This window comes from Colobus angolensis, unplaced genomic scaffold, assembly GCF_000951035.1.
Source record: "Colobus angolensis palliatus isolate OR3802 unplaced genomic scaffold, Cang.pa_1.0 Scaffold27, whole genome shotgun sequence".
NCBI lineage: Eukaryota > Metazoa > Chordata > Mammalia > Primates > Cercopithecidae > Colobus > Colobus angolensis.
The window spans coordinates 9,163,804-9,180,262 of record NW_012115932.1 but is presented as its reverse complement, the minus strand read 5'-3'; the positions used below and the strand labels follow the sequence as shown (position 1 = coordinate 9,180,262).

The window sequence follows — 16,459 nt, the reverse complement described above, 5'->3', positions numbered from 1 at the left end:
CAAAGTGCTGGGATTACAGGCATGAGCCACTGAGCCGGGCCTCATTTTTCTTTTCATTAATGTTTCTCACTTTAGTGGGCAACAGAATTACCTACAACATTTGTTATAACTGCGATGACTGGACCTCACCTTTAGAGTTCCCGATTCAGTAAATGTGGGGTAATGCCCCCAAATTCGCATTTCTAACAAGATCCCAGGAGATGCTAATGCCACTGAGTGGAGATGATTGTGTATGTTAAATAAGCCTGAGGCTGATGAAGTCATTACTCAAGTAATGACTCAATATCCAGGCTTTCCAAGAAAATCCTGAAAATTTGGGCAGTTATGCTCAGTGGGAAGAAATGAGCATCTCAGTGATAGAAAACTAAATTAACCTTTGTTCTTCCAGAAACACAACTCTCCGTACTATATCCAAGCAATGGCTCAGGCAGTCCTCTTCAACAATCATCCTTGAAGAAGAAAGGGCCTTTCAGGAGTTAACTCCATACCTCAGAGTAAAAAAGTAAAGATGGCACTAAGATGCCAAGCTTAATATTCAGACTAATATGGATCTATTAATCATTCACTTTTTTAACCCCTGTTTGAATCTAACTATTGTATCAGCCTCTTATCTATCTCTAGAAGTAAAACATTTCATCTATTCATTGTCCATTCATATGAAGTATTATATTCTTTTATTTGTTCTAAAGTGTGTTGCAAGAGGCAGAAGTCTCATTTAACCCCACCAGAAGCACATTTTCATAGAAATCGTTTTCTATTTATGTCTTCTATTAGCTAAGGGGACTCATGGCAGTCTGGAAGTGCTGCTATATACCAGCATTTCATTACATTCATAGAAGGTCATAAACCTGAGTAGTTTGCATCTTTTTATAATCGTAATCTATCACAACACCCTCTCCATTCCCTGTTATTCACCAAATAAGTAGCAGTAATATTGCATTAAACTGAAGGTGGCACAATTTTGTAGCTCACATTTGTATCTATATAAACCAGCCTGCAAATATTTTCCTCAACTGAGCCTTTTCTCTGACTCTGAAATGGAGAGCAAGTTAAGATGGTTGTGGGTGGAGATTAGAATAAAACAATCCCAATACAGAGGAAGCACTTTTGTTGTAATTTGAAACAACATATTCTGTTATTATGTGGAATATCAGTAATCATCAGTCCTTAAATATTTCTCATATTTCATATTTCACTCAATTACATTTCTGGGGGAATCACTAAATCATATTAGAACATGAGCGTCATTTGAGAATAACACAGTATCCCAGTTTTAATTTGCATCTAAAAATGCTTGATCTAGACCATGTTCTGAAGCTCCTAAAAATAATGTAAAGGATAATGTGAGCAGCTTAAGGCTGAGGAGCATTAAACACAGCTGTATATAATCCCCAAAGCTGAGGTTGAGGGGTACAAACAATCTGAAATATGGTTTGAGGTGGATGACTGATATCCTTTGAGGTATAGTTAGGAATCGCACCTGTGAAGGGCAGGGAAGCAAGACTGGCAAAGGGCAAGTTGTGCTGCCTTGGAGTTCAAACACAGACCTTAAAGGATACCAGGAGGAGCTCAGGAGCTGAGACAGTTCTTCAGAGTTGTCTTTGAGAACAAGACTTTTATAACCCTCCTTTGATAGTCATTGGATGCAGGCTGCCCCCAGGGAAGAAGTATGATATTAGCAAGACAGCTTCCTTCAGAGGAAGACAATTCCTGATTCCCAGACAGGTGCTTAACAGGAGCCAGAACTCCCAGCAGGCAGGAGAAGGGTGTTCCAGTGCTGAGGTGAGGGATATGGGTGGACCAGCACACTGTGTCCACTTTAGGGCAGGGATTAGCAAATGGTGTCCTACAGCCTGTTTTTGTACACCCTGTAAACTAAAAATAGTTTTGAAAATAAATCAAAATGGTAACATATTTACCTAGGGCTTTACATCATCTCATGCACTATTCTAAATATGTGCATGTATCCACACACTTTATCTTTAAACAGCCCTGGACAGGTATTATTACTGATTTGATAGATGAGAACACCAAAGCTTCCAGATAAGTTAGCTAAGAAATCAAAGATCACACAGTCAATGGGTAGTTCTGCTGAAATTCAAGCCCAGGGTCTAACCAGATGTAGCCTGGTTGTCAAACAAAGTTCTCCAGCACTGTGAGAGTAGTATAGGAGAGGCAAATGAGTGAGGCACTTGAGACTTCCTGCTGAGTTCCTAGAAGGGAAGATCCCTGTGCTTCAGAGAAGCAGGAAAAGGCCTTGTGGGAGAATGAGGCCACATTTCTACCATGGTGATAAGTAACATTAACTGAACTACAAGGAATCCCAGTGTTCCTCTTCTTATTAGTAGACTCTTTCGATTACAGAAACGTATACTCAATGATCATCTTTTAAATGTCACCAGTAAAATGTTTGTGAAAATTTGCTTTCTCTTGATTCATAATTAACTACATATTAGCCTTGATTTTCCTTCTTGGCCAAGAAATACAAAATTATTTACTCTCTGAACCTTTAGAGAAAATCTCGTCCATCCCCGCTCTAGGGGATTTAGTGGGAAACTGAGTTTTTAATCGTCCTAGGTTACCCTACAATAATAAAAAAATCCTGCAACCATCAGTGTCTCATGACCCAATTTGATAGAATGCTTGATACTCCTGTGAAAGCAGCAGCAACATCATACTAAAGGTGAATTAGCCTCCTACATCAACCAGAGAGGTTTTCTTGTCATTTCCTACCCTGTGCAAACAAGAACTTGAGATTTGTCCTCTTTCTTATTGTTAAGAGTATCAACTGGACCTAGGGATTCATGAAGCATGCCAGCTGCATTGGAAACTTTTTTGAAACCCCATTGTAGGCACAACATTCTTCAAATGCAACAATGTTTAGTGAAATAAGCAAGATATAAAGTTGTATATGCAGTGTGATATCAAGTATACATCACAAATCTCTGCTTTTCTATATTTTCATATTTTTCTTTAATAATAAGGTATTTCAAAATTTATTTTAATCCAGATTCACGTTAAGGTACCGTTGCTTATGCCACTAACTCAGAATGTTATAATCACTAGGCTGGAATCTCTCAGGTAGATTAGGAAACTGATTTTCTTTCCCACCTCCAGGCCTGTGCAAGGCACACTGTACTTTATGGATGCCTAGTGAATGCCAGCTGGGACACCATAAAACTGCCACTGACTTTTCTGAGATACGGTCTTTGAAATTGTACTAAAATTGATTCAATGAAAGATGCTTTCGTGACTTAAACTCTGTATGCATTATCAAACTCTCCTGTCATTATGAGGGTGTCATAATTCCCTCATAAAGCATTAACTCATCTGTCAAACACTATGGAATATCACAAAAGTTATTATAAGACACTTTAAAAAATTGATATGTGTGTGTATGTGTGTGTGAGAGAAGAGAGAGAGAGATATGCAGAGAGAAACCTGTTCATCTGTTCATGCTTGGCCCTGCAAAGTATTGTAAACTTGGCCCAAATTGTTGACACCAAGGCATTCAGACATTTAGAATTTTTAACTGTTCTCCTTTCCTTTATACCAGAGTGCAGTGAAGGATCTTCTCCTCTGAGATATCTAAAATATGTTTTTTTTTTTCTGTTTGAAAATGAAAGCTCTGTTTTATTTGTCATGGTTTAAGAAAAGGAGTATTATATTCCCTCTGCAATATATGCCAGGCCTGCTAAACAACTGATGAAAATATTCACATCTTGGTATGTCATTATTATTATTATTATTGATATAATGCTATTGGTAGAAAGTAAAGAAAAATTGGAAATACAGAGTAAGATGAGCCTTTACTTTCACATTATGATAACATGCTCTGTTATAAGGGACTGATATGGATGGTGAGCAATAAATTTCTAAAGAAATCATAAACTAAAGAAACCCTTTAGTTTCTTACTTGAACCTAGTATGGGCATAATTGTAGTAATTTGTACATAATCTTCATCTCAATAAGTAAGCTGTGTTACAATAAATCAAGTCAAAGAAATTTAATGGATTGCCATTTGTGCTCTAAGCGTTCATATTTGTTTACCTGCTAAGATTAAGATTTTAATGTGTGATATATTAAAGACATGGTGATTTTTGAATTGCTTTCTCGCAAATATGCAGAAGATATTAAAACTGATACTGAAGTAAACAACCACCGGTGAGCTTGCTGTGACAGCCATAACACACTGGCCTCTTTTTCTCAAGCTCCTGGTATTCTTTTTTTTTTTTTTATGTTGAAAAGATATATATATATATATATTTAGAATTAGGCAGCTGGACTCAGTTTAGATGATCCCAATTTTGTTGGCAACATCCAAAGCGTCGTAATCAGGAGCCAGTCGAACATATGCCTTTTTCTCTCCATCAGGCCGAATCAGAGTGTTGACCTTGGCCACATCAATGTCATAGAGCTTCTTCACAGACTGTTTAATCTGGTGCTTGTTGGCTTTAACATCCACAATGAACACAAGTGTGTTGTTGTCTTCTATCTTCTTCATGGCAGACTCAGTGGTCAGCGGAAACTTGATGATAGCATAGTGGTCAAGCTTGTTTCTCCTGGGGGCGCTCTTCCGAGGATATTTGGGCTGCCTCTGGAGTCGCAGTGTGTTGGGCCTCCGGAAGGCGGGTGACGTGCGGATCTTCTTTTTTTTGTGGCTGTGGACACCTTTCAACACTGCCTTCTTGGCCTTTAAAGCCTTCACTTTGGCTTCGGCTTTAGGAGGGGCAGGAGCTTCCTTCTTCGCTTTCGGCGCCATCTTGTCCTTGGTGTTCTTTTATAATCTTGCCTCTGTTTCTACTTTTTATTTTACATTTTTGTTGAGAGAGGGGGATATCATTTTCTAAAATCTTTTTAGTCAGTCATCATTCGTGTCAAGATGCAGCAAAACATTACCTGTTTGGTGAGGTTTCTTCTGCTTCTCCAAACAGACCTCCAGTCTCTTTGTTCCCATAATATGTTACACAGGCCTCCATTAAAAAACAAAACTGGCAACGTTATGTCATTATTTAAAATATAATTGTATGCATACATGTGAATTTATATATAATCCAATTACTCATTACAAAAAGTATTGTAGATGTGCTGTTGTGTAGATACAGATAAGACATCAGCACCAAAAAAGTAATAGAGATGAGGAATGGGAAGAGGGCTCAACAAGCCTTAGGTGGGTCTGATGTGGTTGAAGTTAAATGACCGTAGATTGAATGTATCAAAATACTTCACACAACTAGTGTTAGTTTAGGAGTGAGTGGAGCAAGGATGAATTTGTGATAACTTGTTATAAAACTTCGTCGAGTCCTTTCAACGAGAATAAAGTAATTGCTCAGAAAATTAGAAGTTTTTCTTGTACCTGGAAGACATGTTTCCACTATGTAGTCGTAAAAAAAACCAGGTAGAATATGTAAAGGACAGGGTCAAACACTACTCCTGCATTCCAATAATCGATGTGACCAAGCCATTATCCGCAGTGCAGTCCAAAAGTACAACTTACACATAGCCTGAGTAGTTGGGGGTAAGATGAGAAAAAATGAATCCTAAGAATGGCATAGGAAGGAAGTGAAGATAAGAAGAGGGAACTGTAATCCCAGCACTTTGGGAGGCCGAGACGGGCGGATCACGAGGTCAGGAGATCGAGACCATCCTGGCTAACACAGTGAAACCCCGTCTCTACTAAAACATACAAAAAATGAGCCGGGCGAGGTGGCGGGCGCCTGTAGTCCCAGCTACTCGGGAGGCTGAGGCAGGAGAATGGCGTAAACCCGGGAGGCAGGGCTTGCAGTGAGCTGAGATCCGGCCACTGCACTCCAGCCTGGGCGACAGAGCGAGACTCCGTCTCAAAAAAAAGAAGAGGGAAATGAATATAAAACTGGAAGGGTACTATATGTTCCAAGTATTGTGATGGCCCCTTTTTATTATATTAACTTATTTGGTATCCATACAAAGTCTGAAAGTTGACTTATTTTAATTTTTAAATTGAGAAAATGAGAGCCTAAAAAATTCAAAAAATGTATTTGGGGTAATACAGTGAGTGAGGATCAGAGCTAGCATAGAACTCAGCAATGTAGAGATTGAAAATCTAATTATTTTAATCAGAGTCAGCTATTTTCAGAAAACATCAGCAGTCAAACTTCATTAGTTTCTTGAGTTTTAAAGATAGAAAAATTTAGATTATGATACAACAATAGTGCTTCACTTAGAATCCAAACACATAGGTAAATTGTCTCTGAATTATAACTTGAACTTTGGTGTTTACATGATTTCATCAACTTAACATAGAATATTGTATAGACTATAGGGAAGGATTTAGTTAATAAAATAAATATACATTACAAAGCAAGATTAGAAACAGTATATTCCTCAATTTAGTTTTGAGTGCTTTAACACAAATATTGCTAAATCCACTCATTTCATTAAATAAAATGGCTCTTTATTTTAATATAAATTTTGCATTTAGAGCAAAAATATTCAAAAACAGTTGTAGTTTCTTCATCTTTAAATAGGATTGATGGTGCTATTTATCTATCCTTTGTTAGATATCAATGTAACAAACATTCCACGTGTTCTAATAAAAAACCAGTGTACTAATGCTGTGCCATTGTTATCTCCAGACAATTAGATTGTCAATTTTCCTGTGCACTTTCTATATTTATTGAATTACATGTTAAATAAGTTGTTGTCAAGCAATGATTTTTAAGCAACAGCACGGGGGCCTCCCCCTGCTAAGACGTGACACGTGGCATGATGGAGTAATTGGGAAAGGAGTTGAACTTAATGATCAATGACTTCTTTGAGCAAAATGAAAAACCCATGAGCATAAAAGCACTGTGGAGCTCTGGACAAAATCATCAAGAAAACTAAAACCAATATTGAAATGTTGCAAGGCTGTGCTGCCAACTCTAACACCTTCCTCTGTAAGACACACATACACCCATAGACACACACATTCACACATACTGTGTCATTCTCTGAGATCATGAAATTTAAAGCAAAAATGCATGTGAATACATAACATGTAAAGGATTGAAACTGGGCCTCTATTGTTTCTGCATTTAAATTCAATTTTTACAGATTTCGAACAATGAGAATCATGATTTTGAAACTCCGAATTATCCAATGTATTCACCATACAAAAGTTTGTATGTCACCAAGTCAGGAGGCAAATTCTCGAAATTGAGAGTGAATTATTAAAGACACATGCAGATCTTGTATTTAGAGCAATAATATTCAAAAACAGTTGTAGTTTCTTCATCTTAAAATAGGATTGATGGTGCTATTTATCTATCCTTTATATAGCCGTCTTGGTACAACAAGAAGATACATCCGATTTTGGAAATATATTTTATAAGAAGAAGTATTTAGAACACTTCCTTCAAACATTCCTCAGTCTCACAATCCAAATATTTAAACTCTACTTAAAAATATTAAGCTTCAATATTGGTCTTATGGTGCTCTGCGAATTATTATTATCCTGAGCAAATGAAAATTTTTCTCCAAAGTGGAATTAAATATCATATTTTAAAAAGAATTAAAAAACAGACTTAATTATAAAAGCATTGAAGGTAACAAATATTTAACGCAAAAATCTTTATTTTCCTGTCCTTCTTAGGTACTTAAATTGTTGCACTGCCTAGAGAGTTGTTGATGATACATCTGTAACTTACAGAATAAGCATGTTTATAGTATAAAAAAGGAGCTAATGTGAGTTGTAATGAAATTTAACAGATGAAAGCTTCTGTTAAATTTTGTTTATAAAGTGTTGTCCTAGATCTGATAGTAAACTCTTATAGAAACCATTTTTAGAACAGCAGAAATATGACAGGAGAGAAGTGCAATAGAGTGTGCCTAATTCATTCCAATTCACAGAGTAATGCATTTCAATTCACACAGTGATGCATTCTAGTCTTCAACATGAGAATCCAATCTAGTTGATGCTTAGTAGAGTTGAAACAAACTCACAGCACCAGAAACCTGACAATGTCTATTTTGCTAAATAGAGAAATACTTTAAATATTTTTTTTTCAGCTTTTTCCAAGCTTGGCTATGCCTTATTTACCAAACTATACATTATGACAATAGACCTATACTACTCACAATATAAGACAACAGTCTTTGATGTTTGAAGTCTTCACCTATTTTCATAGTAATTAAAGCTGGCTAAAAGGCAGCTTCCGATGCTCATTTGATTTTTTTAAAAGAGGTTTGAAAGCCTAGATATCGTCAAATGTTTAACTTCTGAAAACCAGTTGAGTATTTACCATGAGAAACTGGCTTACTGGTATTGGAAGCCTCTTCTGGAAATATACTATGACATATAATTTCAATTTTTAAATATCACCATAAATCTTAATGATGTTAAGTATTAAATCTTCAGATTCACTGCGTTAATTATTAAGTCTCCAGAATCACTGTTATTTTCTGTATTTTCTTGATACATACTAATTTTGCATTAATTTTCAGGTTGTAACTAGGAATTATTATTTTCCACAAAAATTCCTATTTTTCAGGTTAAAAATCTAAATAGATAAAGGACATTAATAAATTGGCTGATGACTTCCTCGGAGTTAGAAAAAATATCTGAATTTACATGGTTCTGGTACAGGCAAATTAGCTCATATATTTCCTTGATAAAGAAAAATAGAAGAAAAAAATACAAGAAACTACACTAAGAAAAGCTTCATAAAATCTGCTGAAGGGACAAGATGGGGTCTGACATCAGTCTTGATGTTCATCTTTGCACTGAAGGAAACAAAACTGGGTCAAAGGAAAGGGAGATAAAGATATTAACATTTAAATATTTCTACGATTTTCTTGAAAGCTAATTTATTTTGCCTGGAGGTTGGAGGGGACATGTGAATCTCTGATTCATTTCGTCCATTTGTCACATGAAAAGTCATGATGAAAAGAACAGCAAAGTCCCTTAGGTATGTAGCTATACAATACCACTCAGAAGATTTCACTCGAAAAACAGCATTGACTTAGCCATCAACCCATCACAGGCATCACCTCCATTTTACAGACTGGGTCATTTCCAATGAAAATGGTTAACTGACCTTTCACTCAAGAAATTTCAGCTGAGCTGGGGATTAGTTTAAATTGAAGCACACAGATCACCTGAGGTTGGGAGTTCAAGACCAGCCTGACCAACATGAAGAAACCCGTCTCTACTAAAAGTACAAAAGATTAGCAGGGCATGGTGGTACATGCCTGTAACCTCAGCTACTCGGGAGGCTGAGGTAGGAGAATCACTTGAATCTGGGAGGCAGAGTTTGCGGTAGGCTGAGATCGCACCATTGCACTCTAGCCTGGGCAACATGAGCAAAACTCCATCTCAAAAAAAAAAAATGAAGCATGGTGAATGTGCCTTGCAAATGGCTTTCTAATTTGAAGGCTATATTTTCTCTGGATTATAAACTAGGCATTAAAATAGTAGAAACTCTTTAGAAATTTAATTAGAGTAACATATCTTGCTCATTAAATTACATGCATTCAAGATACAATGTCATTTTCAGCCAATCTTCCCAACATACAATCTTCTAGGTAATTATAGTGTATTTTATAATTAAAATGCTAATTTTATGTTAAACCCATGCATTGTGTCAACAGTAGACTAAACTAAGTGGTACAACTTCAGCTTAATGAAGAGAAAGGTTATTTTATGTTCACTCAGCAAACATTTATTGAGTAGTTACAGCATATTGTGCAATGTGCAAAACACTGGGAGTAGATACATGAGTAAGATGAAAACTCTGAAGTCACAGTCTTGCAGATAGATGGACAACTAAAGCAACACTGATCAAACAATGTGGCAAGGTAAATAATAGAAATATACTCGAGGAGGAATAGGTGTATGATGTAATGCACCTAACTCAGCAAAAGAAAGAGCTTGAGCTGTCATATGGTTGTGACTTAGAAAATATGAGCAGCTATTCACTCATGCATTCAACTATGATGTAATAGCCACCTATAGAGTTTAGAAATGGATATATTTGCAGATATATGATAGTGAGAAAAAAAAACACATTACTTTCCCTCATGAAGCTCATAAAATAGTGAAGAAGATAAGAAATACTATGAAAATAAGTGTATAAGATGAAGAATTAAGATCAAATATCCTTTGATCTCGACAAAAGAGATAAAGCCCAATGAACAAGCTATTTTAGATAGAGATCAGGGAAGTCTACTCTGAAAAGCTGATATTTAAGCACATATCAAAAGAAGTAGATGAATTAGTGATGCCAATATGTGTGAGGAGAGAGTATAAGGCAGAAATAGCAACAAGTGCAAAAAACCCTGTGGTATAAATGAGTTTAGCATATTTTGGAGCGCACTATGACATGACTGTGCCATCAATAGGTGTGAGGTATAATGATCAATAAACCTTTAGAGGATTTTGAACGGGAGAGTAACATGATCTTGTTTTGCATAAACACAGCTTCCTGTGGCCTTGTCTCAATTCACACAAATGTACCACGACAAAATTTATTGTTCAGCAGTCTACATGCTTTAGTAATTGTTGCTCAGGCTGTAGACACATGGTAGCCACGTCTTAAATCCTCTATGCAAAGTGAGTAGGGTGACTTCAATACGAATATTAATTATGCCCATGCTTCCAATCTGTGGAATGAAACCTTTAGGGGGAACTTAAGAGTTGTTTTTAAAATCCTAGAAATAAAAATGTGAACTATTATTTTTCTGTAGCCGGAATAATCTAGCAATGAGGAACAACATGGGCTTACAGTTGGGTGGATTCAGATTTTCGTCCAGGCTTTCTCAGGTAAACGTTGAGGTACATTAGTCAAGTGTCTTTTGTAACTTTTAGTTTTCTCATATCTCAAATGAAGATAATGAAAGTTTGAGAGGATTAATTCACACCAGGTCTATAAAATGTAGTACATGGTATAGTCTAGCATATAGTAAATGTGTATTTTATATTTATGATGATTGCTATTATGTATAGAATGAATGCATTCTCCCATAGATCTCTCCGACTATTCAAATATATTTCATGATGCAGTTCCTCTTATCCAACAAATATTTAATGTAAATACACTCTGTACCTATCACAGAACAAAGCAGTGGGAAATAAGACATTTCCCAGGGAGCTCAGAGATAAATTAGAGTATAATAACTACTTTGGTAAAAATAGGCATGGTGTGATATAGAACATAAATAAGAGGCACCTAATTAGGCCTTTTGAGAAAAAAATTCCTGGATAAAGTCCTGCAATATGACCAGGAGATGGTCTAGTTAAGGGTGGAGAGGACGGAGAAGAAGAAAAGACTTGCAGCAGGCAGGGAAACAGCAAGAAAAAAAACAAAAACAAAAACAAAACAAAAAAAAAACACTAGTGAAAACACATTATGTACTGAGAAAATGAATATATAATTTAGTTGACCCAATAAACATGTAAATTGACAAACTGTGATTAAAAATACAAATCCTTTTGTGATATGTAGTATGTAATGGTGACCACCATCAATTTCTTCCATCTCTGAATGTGTATGGCACTCTACCATTAAAAGGCAAAATTGATTTCCCCCTTCTTGAATCTCTGCATACCCTCAGACTTTCCTTGAGGAATAGAGTATGGTAAAAGTGACATCGTGCCGATTAAGCATAAGCACGTCTGGCAGCTTCCACTTTCACTCTGGGGAAGTCAACTGACCTATAAACCCAACTCTTGAGACCACTATACTGTGACAAAAGCCTGTGGAAAGGCCTTGTGGAATATTACACACAGAGGGGTCTTCTCATACTTTGTAGCCCAGTCCGGCTGCTGACAAATGAGTGACCACCAAAGATACCACATGGAACAGGAGAACCATCCACTGAGCTCTGCCCAACTTCCTGAACCACAGAATCATGAGAAGAAATAAATCATCATGAAATTTTAGGAAAGCTTTCGGGTGGTTTGTTCCACAGCTGTATGTAAGTAAAATGGAAACCGCTATTCTACAAGTGAAGTGCTGTTAGGACAACTTGCAAAACCTGTGAAACTAACTTTGAGGAGTAGGTGTGAGGAGATTGTTAGTGGAGGCTAGAAGTGCAGTGTGCTGGCCGGGCGCGGTGGCTCAAGCCTGTAATCCCAGCACTTTGGGAGGCCGAGACGGGCGGATCACGAGGTCAGGAGATCGAGACCATCCTGGCTAACACGGTGAAACCCCGTCTCTACTAAAAATACAAAAAAAAAAAAAACTAGCCGGGCGAGGTGGCGGGCGCCTGTAGTACCAGCTACTTGGGAGGCTGAGGCAGAAGAATGGCGTAAACCCAGGAGGCGGAGCTTGCAGTGAGCTGAGATCTGGCCACTGCACTCCAGTCCGGGCGACAGAGCGAGACTCCGCCTCAAAAAAAAAAGAAGTGCAGTGTGCTATTGGAGGACTCAGGGTAAAAAACACCTGTGTTATGTACAGTGAAGACTTTGATGACACGATTGCTTGAAATAATGTGTAATATAGAAAATCATGGATATAGATAATTGAATGAATCATTTGGCTGCTTTTAGCTGCCAATAATAAGGTTTTGAAAGAAAAAGATGAACTAAGAGGGTAAATGTTCAGTTTTCAAGCAAATTTAGACAAATTATTTCCAACTCAGAACTTGCTAGGTTAGAAAATAAAACTCTTTTATTCTGAGGCTTTCCAGAGAGAATAAGTTTCTAAAAGGTAGAGCCAGTTATCTGGTAAAGATCAAATAAAGGTTATGGTTGTAAGATGCTTTGTTAGGACCTCGGAAAAATTTAAACTGGGTGTCACAGACTCCCTCAATTAGACAAATAAACAAAAGATGTCAAGAATCTCAAAGGAATTATGTCACAGCACCCTGACTGACAGCCCAAAGGAGAGAAGTACTTGTCACAAAGATGTATGTATATATGGTTTTTGCCTAATGGTGTGAACCACAGGAAGATTCATAGGAGATCCATATTTTCAAGAGAAATGTATTGTTAAAAGCACCAACAGCTTAGACTAAAAGAGAAGAGGCAATTCAAAATAAAGAGAATACTAGGACCTCAGGATCCCATCCATTCAAAAGTAGGAATCAGGCTAAAAAAAGATACTCAGCTGCAAACACAATTCATTATTTGTTTTAATAAAAGATGGAAGGCTCAGAAGGCAAGCAAATAGCCTATTGCTATAGAGCTATTCCCAGGGAGAAAACAGCTGCGCCCTAATCAAGGAACTTTCCCAAGCCTCAGAGCAAAGTGAACAGACATGTGTGCAGCTGATTTCTTGACTGCTGTGGATCAGCAACTGCTATGTGCTCACATTATCTGTTTGAACAGGAGTTTCTATCACGGTTATTTTTTCCCTCTACCTCCATTACATGTTGGGTACATAAGAGGACAGATAACTTATCATTCAATGCATAAACCTCTGTGCCCAAGGTTCTGCACCAGAGGAGCTACACCTCAGGAACTGCTACAAGAAGGCTCATGCATGTGTGGACTTTAGACAGCTTTAAGATTATGCCTTAATAGGGTGAGAATTTTGAAAGTGGCAGTGAAGTTATTTTGCATGTAGGAAGGATATAAATTATTGTGGTCAGATACATTTAAATATGTTTATATGTGATATGCTCTGACCATCAAGAGATGGAGACTGTATTTTTATTTTTATTTCTTGAAAGAGTGTGCAATAGAATGCAGTAGAAGCAACCCTATTTAAGTCCCAGTCTTAGACTTTAAGAAGCCCAGCAGCTTGCACTATTTTTTTTTTTTTTTTCTGAGATGGAGTCTCTGTCACCCAGGCTGGAGAGTGCAGTGGTGTGATCTCGGCTCACCGCTACCTCCGCCTCCTGGGTTCAAGCGATTCTCCTGCCTCAGCCTCCAAAGTAGCTGGGACTACAGGCGCTTGCCACCATGCCTGGCTATTTTTTTTTTTTTTTTTTTTTTGTATTTTTAGTAGAGACAGAGTTTCACCGTGTCAGCCAGCATGGTCTCAATCTCCTGCCCTCATGATCTGTCCACCTCAGCCTTCCAAAGTGCTGGGATTACAGGCATGAGCCACTGCGCACGGCCAGCTTCCATTTTTGTTCTGCAGACGCAATAATCCTGAATTTAAAACTCTGAAAAATTCCAGGTTAGCCATGTGAGAAAGTCACTAAAGAGAGAAGAGAGAAATCTTGACATGCAGTTGAGACCTTTGTGGCTCCCCGAGCCTAGCTCAGCTGCTAGCTAAAAACAGTTGAGTGAGCGACCCCACCAACAGCTTGTGAAGCAGAACTGCCCGTCATAGCCATGACTGACTTCTGACCCAGAAAATTGTTATGGATAATAAAATTGTGCTGTTTTCAAGTACTGTGTTTTAAGGAATTGTTATTTACCCACAGATAACTAAAATTGATTTTAAAGATGTGACGATTATTCAGAGTAGCTTTGTGTTTTTATGGATTTTCTCTCCTAAAGGATGTAACCAAAACTACAAAAAGCTTTCATTTTATAAAAGGTACCCTTTGCACTGGTCTAAAATTGGAAATGGCCCAAATCTTAACAGAAGAATGGATAAAGAAATTGTGGGCCGGGCGCGGTGGCTCAAGCCTGTAATCCCAGCACTTTGGGAGGCCGAGACGGGTGGATCACGAGGTCAGGAGATCGAGACCATCCTGGCTAACATGGTGAAACCCCGTCTCTACTAAAAATACAAAAAACTAGCCGGGCATGGTGGCGGGCGCCTGTAGTCCCAGCTACTCGGAGGCTGAGGCGGGAGAATGGCGTGAACCCGGGAGGCGGAGCTTGCAGTGAGCCGAGATCGCGCCACTGCACTCCAGCCTGGGCCACACAGCAAGACTCCGTCTCAAAAAAAAAAAAAAAAAAAAAAAATTGTGGCATGTCTGTACAATATGATACTACATAGCAATATAACAACTGGTGCTACACTCAGGAACATGAATGAATCTCACAGACATAGCCATGAGTGAAGGAAGCTGTATAGAGAGCACTATATTTTGATTATTTTATTCAATCATGTTAGAAAGTAGAATAATGATTTCCCCTAGAATGTAGAGTATTTACTGGGAAAGAGTCATTAGGGAAACTTTTAGGATGTGGAAATATTTTATCTCTTCCTGTGAATTGTATGATTAATGTTTGTGAACTATCCCAATATGTTAAAACTGATTTAGAAAAAATTGTTTAAACATCAAAACACTAACAAACAAAAACACACAAAAGCATTCCTACACTTGAAAATTACTATGAGGCAACTTGAGATCATAGAGTTTAGGTGATTTGCCCAAACTCTATACTGCTAGAAGGTAATGAAAGTGGTTCTAGTGTCTTTTCTCTCATTCTCAAATACTTGTTAAAAGTCCAGTAGTGCCTATAATATGCAAATTTTCTTTTGATTATTCTACTGTATTCTCTTGAAAGAGAGACCTTAGATCAGATTGTGAAGTCCCTAAAATTTAGGGGTCTCCAAAAAATACTGAGGAAACATATGGACATTAGCATATCACAGAAGCTTTAGAGAAGGCAGTTCCAGAATGTCGTAAGAATCCATGAGCGAGCTCAGAGAGTGGATTTTGTCAGAACTAGTTCTTGTATGGACCATACCTTTTAGAGAAGCTTTGCTTCCGTTGCATAGGACAATACCAATGGCAAAAGTCAGAAAATCACCTTGAATATTATCATGTTAGCAGACCTTTTTTATGACCTGACATTTTAGCAGGACCATCTAAATGTTGTGCGTATTAGAGAAAGCATATCCATGATCTGAACTGATTTTAGTTCACAAGAGGTTCCATTTGTTTTTATTGAGGTTAATGGATCTGTATTCACAGATCCATTAACCCCAGATTTTTTAAATGTTAAATCAGCAGCTTTAAATAAATGTTAACATGAGACACCAATTACTGATACTGTAATACCAAATAGAGGGCGAGATTTGGAGCATTGCCTAGGAAGAATATGTTAAAACTTCTGAACTTCTTTATTAGCAAGATAAAAAATGATGTAAAGATATTAATATTTTGTTGGGTCAAAGCCAATACAAATAAATTATTTTCCGTTTAAAAAATATATTTAGCAAATAGCTGCATAGTCTCTATAAGATTTTATGTTTCTAAACTTTCAAAGGATTACGGTTATTGTTATTAATGTTACCATTACTACCCTTGCAATGCCATTGCTACATTAAGGAATTGATTTACTCAGATCTTATGGCTGTAATTACCACATGCACTCATGAAACAGTGCATTGTAAGGATATATGTAACGCCTTGCTAGGATAGTGATTCTGCACAGTGCTGCATGGAGGCTGGCATTCAGATTTATCTTGCTCTATTTTATTATTTTTTTATTTTTTATTTTTTCTTTTTGAGATGGAGTCTCACTCTGTCACCCAGGCTGGAGTGCTGTGGCCAGATCTCAGCTCACTGCAAGCTCCGCCTCCCGGGTTCACGCCATTCTCCTGCCTCAGCCTCCCGGGTAGCTGGGACTACAGGCGCCGCCACCTC

The 16,459-nt window shown here is 37.5% G+C and overlaps 1 pseudogene across 1 annotated transcript; it reads right to left on the bottom strand.

Annotated features, from left to right (window-relative positions):
• Positions 1-4,224: 4,224 nt before the first annotated feature.
• On the bottom strand, positions 4,225-4,768 carry LOC105515813 (annotated as a pseudogene). The gene has a single exon (XR_001002394.1). The product of XR_001002394.1 is annotated as a 60S ribosomal protein L23a pseudogene (transcript).
• Positions 4,769-16,459: the final 11,691 nt, after the last annotated feature.